The sequence below is a fragment of the Pseudoliparis swirei genome, chromosome 20 (assembly GCF_029220125.1).
Source record: "Pseudoliparis swirei isolate HS2019 ecotype Mariana Trench chromosome 20, NWPU_hadal_v1, whole genome shotgun sequence".
NCBI lineage: Eukaryota > Metazoa > Chordata > Actinopteri > Perciformes > Liparidae > Pseudoliparis > Pseudoliparis swirei.
The window spans coordinates 15,709,242-15,715,241 of record NC_079407.1 but is presented as its reverse complement, the minus strand read 5'-3'; positions in this window follow the sequence as shown (position 1 = coordinate 15,715,241).

Below are 6,000 nucleotides of genomic sequence, written 5' to 3'. Positions count from 1 at the left end.
GTACACAACGGGAGAGGGCGTACAGGGTGAGGAGCGAAGGACGGGACTGGTCCATCAGGTATAGGATCTGACATGGGATGACATCAACGACACCACCACATGGAACACAAACACAAGGCCTCCCAGGAAAGGGCAGGCTAGCGCCTCTACCACCTCAGGCAGCAGTTTCCTTCAGTCCTCCTGTCTGGAGCCTCTGAGAGGAGCTGTGAAGACGTCTGACTGACACAAAGCATCACCAGGCTCCAACTGACACGCTCAGGAACAGGAGAGTCTGCAGAGAGTAGTGGCACTACGCATTATTGCTATCCACCTCCCACCCTGCAGAGGTACACCACCAGGAGGCAGTGCAGAACAGCCGGCAGGGAGGATGAAACCACCCCACACCCCAACAACACACTTGTTAGCAGCAGGCAGGCAGGGGCGCCCAGTCACGGCTGCAGAACAGAGAGAGAGAGACGGAGTTCTTTTCTTCATCAGGATTGTGAACTCTGACCCTCCGACCTCCCCCACCCCCAGACCCACACAACTGCCCCTCTTAGGCACACACACACACACAAACATTGTGTTGTTTTTTATTGTAAATTTTTTGTTGTTGTTGCCCTTGCACATTCCTGCTGAGCATTGCCACTTTCATTTCACTGCACACCCTGTGTGTGTATGTGACAAATAAAACATCTTGAATCTTGAATCTTGAATCCACACACACCTGGGTAATTTGGGAGCACAAATGCAGAATATGATTTAAACCTGACTGGTTCTGCTACCTTTTTAGATCTGTATATCCCAAGAGTAATATAAACTGTGGAAGATAGATTTGGCTGCGGGTTGGCTCAGTATTGTGTTTCTACGGGTTACACAATTTACCTTTATGGTGGAGGACTTCGGAATAGCTGCTGATACCATTCCAACTTTAAACATCCAAAGAATTGTCCCTGACAGAGACATAATAGACTAAAATAGCCTCAGATCAGTGAGGCAGGAGTTGTATTGTCTCTAGGGAATAGTCACCAACAGAAATAGTCCTGATAAGTCCAAGACATTGTTGGAATGGAGTCACTTTAGCAACACTACCACACACAAGTATTTCTAGCCAGGAAGGGAATTTGTTTGGAAATTCAAATTTTATTCGGGATTAATGTTTGATATTGACAATTGTGTTTACTTTATTATTCATTGCTTTATTAACAATATACAGGACTGTCTCAGAAAATTAGAATATTGTGATAAAGTTCTTTATTTTCTGTAATGCAATTAAAAAAACAAAAATGTCATGCATTCTGGATTCATTACAAATCAACTGAAATATTGCAAGCCTTTTATTCTTTTAATATTGCTGATTATGGCTTACAGCTTAAGAAAACTCTAAAATCCTATCTCATAAAATTTGAATATTTCCTCAGACCAAGTAAAAAAAAGATTTATAACAGCAAAACAAAATCAAACATTTGAAAATGTGTTTCCAGGTGTTTTGAGTTAATTAGACGATTCAAGTGATTTGTTTAATACCCTACTAGTATACTTTTTCATGATATTCTAATATTTAGAGATAGGATATTTGAGTTTTCTTAAGCTGTAAGCCATAATCAGCAATATTAAAAGAATAAAAGGCTTGCAATATTTCAGTTGATTTGTAATGAATCCAGAATGCATGACATTTTTGTTTTTTTAATTGCATTACAGAAAATAAAGAACTTTATCACAATATTCTAATTTTCTGAGACAGTCCTGTAGACCATCCATATTAGGGATGTAGGGCTCAAGCATTGAGAGCAATACACATGTTGTTAATGTTGATAAAGACAGTATGAGAACAAAACAATGATTGTAAGGAGTTCACTTGGCTGCCGATTTCAGCACTGAGGACACAGATGATCCATCAAGCTGCACCGCATTATCCATGATCAGGTTGACTTGATGTCACCTCTCAGAGCTCAAGCCCCCTCACACTGTGCGTATCTCTGTTAACCCGGATACAATGACAGAGGTGTCACTGACAGCAGGGAACACTTCCATTGTTTGGCCTGTCTGTGTTTGGTGATGACATTGATATTAAGCGGTCAGCTGAGTTATTGGAAAGCAAAACAAACTTAACTTCTTGGTGCTAACAGCCACAAAGACAAACTATGAGCTTCAAAACAAAAAGCGTTGATTGTTTTAAGATTAATTAATAATAATTAATAAGCAACCTAAAACTTTATATTAAAAAAATTCTGACCAACATTTATAAACGTGGTATTGAAAAGTGTAAAACAGCCTAAAACCCACCTGCAATGTGTGTTTTTTTGCCCAGCAATAACACACCTGCACATCAGTGAGTCTGCAATCCTCACTTCCTTTACAGACCAACAGTTCTATCTTCTAAAAAGGATTGGTCATTTTCAATAAATCTGATATAAATGGGATGTGACAATAACATCAAACTTCTCCTTGCCTCAAAAATAAACCTGAAGGTTTGGGTAAGATCCAATTCCCTCCATGAAAGTTCTATTCATCTTCTTTTTTATTTTCTCTTGTAACTAGGAGCTGTCAAGGTCTGGGGGGGTTTGCCTTGAAGTTTGCTTGGCTATATTTATAATTGGACCCTATCAACAGTGACCGGTGCAACTCAACTGCACGGTGTGTTATGGCAGCTACTGTGGACTGATTTCAACACATGCCAGTTGTGAGATTATTTGTATGTCAAGTGCAACAATAGGTACGGACATAATGGTTGCACCCACTACTTTGTGGATGGCATGAAAACCGTCTAAAAGGGATTAGAGGGGACTGAGCACAGTTGAAGTCAAATTCTTCCAGGTAATATACAGCTCTAGGGACGCTGTACACACTGACACACTGATGTCTCTACATCTAATATGTACAAAGGCTGAGTGCATCAAACATGCAAAACCACTGTGCACAATGAAAACAACACTTGAGTTAGAGTAATTTGATTTATTTTTTTCCATTAAGTGAATTTAAATGAACAGTAAACACAGCCGGGAAGTAATGAGAGTAATGGCTCCCTCTCCTTTCATAATAATAATAATAATAATAATTCAGACTTCTATAGCGCTTTTCTAAGTACACAAAGATGTTTAGACTTGCCCACATACCATATGTTAACCTATCTTAAGATATTTTTATCTTGCAGGGTAGTGGGGCTCACCATGCCAAAATAAAACCAAGTTTTAATAAAAATGTTGCAGTTAACATGCCCTGCTGTGCTGAACACTGCCTGTGTGGGTGTCCTCTTCACTGGGCCGGATCATGACTGGGTGTTACGAACTCAGACACTCACTTAGAAGGACACGATGCGACTCCGGAGACAGAGATAGAGTATTTGTAAGTACTTTTTTTTCTTTCTTCAGCAGTGAACAAAAAAGCGCTCGTAGTGAGGATCAAAAACTTTCAAGAGCACACAACATAACCCGACTGATCGGCAAAAAACCAGGCAGAACTGACAAGGAACACTGGGAGACAGGGAATACATGAACCTCTCTATCTGTGCACAGTACCCTCTCCTCCCAACTCCCCTCCCCCCTGATGGCCCAGGCTGTAGTCTGATAAAAGTCGTGAATAAGAGTACGATAAGCTAATAAATGAGCAGCTTATCCAGCTTCAGCCCTCCCAGTCTACCTCAATTTGCTTGCCCCCCTATGCCTACGGACCTCCAGTAGCTTACGCTTAGCGTCTTCCCTTCAAAGAAGACCTGGGGGGGTGGAGGGGGAGGGGGGGCGGAGGGACACAACTCACACACCGCTACATTTTACTTGCGTGAAACGTTGGGGGTTGCAGGTCCTGGGGAGTTGAGCAAGTGCGCCGCGCCGGGGTTGATGACTCTGGACTGGACAAGGACCAAACCAGTTTCCAGCAGTTTCTTTGATGGTGGTGAGTGGTAATGGGTTGAGAGCTTTGTTTTTTTGGCCTGGACTGTGGAGGCGACCCCCCGCGCGCGTCGTCACAGCGCCTTCATAGCTGAACTGAAGAGAGAGAGAGACTGGCGACTGGCCCCCCCAAACTGCGACAACGTCTGATCATGGCATGTGCCGATGACAGCTGGGTGGGGCACCTATGAGTCGACAAAACCTTTTCAGAAAGGCGGAAATGAATTGGACCCTGTCGGAAACAATGTCATTAGGGAATCATGAGGGAACCTGTCACAAAATCCATCGAATGTGTGACCCAAGGGATGGGGAATCGGCAGCGCTGGAGCAAGCCCATCGTTGGGACACTCTAGCTGGATTCATCACATTTGCCTCTCTTTACCTGACTCTCCACTTTGCCAAAAAGGCTCCGATCACCGGTTACTTTACCGCTAGTGGGTTCGGGATCAAAAAAGAGACAAAGCATCGGGTTTTTTTTTCTGAGACCGGAGAAAAAAAAAGAGTGTGAAGTTGAATCTACTAAGAAAAGTGTCCACCTGGCCTGACGGGAGTTGAGGCGCTTAGCTCAGAAAAAACGGTTGCTCTGGCACCTCTAGCCAGTGTCTCCATCGAGGGGCAGCTTTTGGCTAACAATTCCTTGTCCACCACATAATAATTCCGCGCCGTTTGTCAACTTCCGCGACAGCTGTTGAGACAGAGACCCTCCTCCAATTCATCATTGCATCCTCCCATCGACTAGACCATAAGGGGATCTGGAATGAGTGATATGGAGAGAGCTGATGTGAATATATCTCTGAAGTTGAAAGCAAAGATCGCCTGGGGGGTCACTTGAAGGGAAACCTAGGAGAAGTCAGAACATGCTTCTAAGTAGCAGCAAATCTGAAGGAAGCTGAAACCTTTTTTTCCTGGTGGTGGTGTGTGCCTACTGCACTGACTGACTTGAGGATCCATTTGATTTTGGATATGATTGAGTGAGACTATAAATCCAAAGAAACCTTCTGTGTGGAACTCGCACTTCTCTGCCTTGACATATAGCTGATTATCCAAAAACTTGTGGACATGGTTAACAATGAGATTAGCGTCTGGGAGAAAGGTGAATATCTTAACCGTTGAAAGCAGTTCAAAGCAGATGACATGAGTGGCAGAGGATAGCGGTTCTTCTAGTCTATAAGGTCAGAAGAACTTTCTTTCTTTCACCAAAAAATCCCGCTCCGGCTGGGAGATGAAGACGGATATCCCTGATTTGGTCTCGAAGTAAAGTAAAAGTCTCCTTGGGGGGGGGGGCGGGTAAGAGAACAGGTTGCACTTACCCCCTCTCCCCCTCCCCCCCTTCCCCATTCTTAACTTTTCTGAAGGCCAGTCATTGTGAGTTGTGGATCCAAACCAAAAAACCCCAAAATAATGTGCTGACTCAAAAGGTCAAAAATATGAAATGCTATGGTCTCGGTTTATTCCTATAATATAGTAATCGTATGGGGCTCAACTGTAAAAAAACAACAACAACAAGCACCGGCAAAGGCACTGGAGATAATGGGATAGATAGCGATTTTTTTTTTTTTTGTTTGTTTAGGGCCCAGTCTCTATAAGCTTTTCGTCAGCCCTGAGTCTATAAACACACCTGGTCAGGGTGATCCGGAAACTTGCGGGGTGCCGCCCTTTTTGACTGGTGAGCACGATCTTTCTGTCAAGCTGGCGGATGATGCGACCGGATGGCCGAATCCGCTGTCCCAACCCTGCTCACGGCGCTGCTCTCCTCCAGAGAAAGCCTGGTTCTTCCGTCATTCGAAGTTCACGGGTAGTCCTCTGATGGTCCGGGAGCTATGAATCGAAATCCTGGCCGCTGGCGGCGCCCGAGGCGAATTCCTGGAGCGCTGGAATAAACTCGTCTGGTTTGCGCTCCCTCTCTCTTCCTCTCTTTCGGGTTATCGATCCCGGATGGCATGCGATGAGAGGATTCCAGATCCGGTCTCCAGTGGAGCCAGCTGGTCCTTTTATTTATCGGAGTGAAGTCCTGTCAAAGGCGAAGGCGGGAACATTCATCCGCTCCCGCTGCGCTGCTGCACGAAAATACGATGGCATAATCAACCCCCTGACGGTTGAGCTGACGTATTTGAAACAGTGGCCTCCGCAGGCG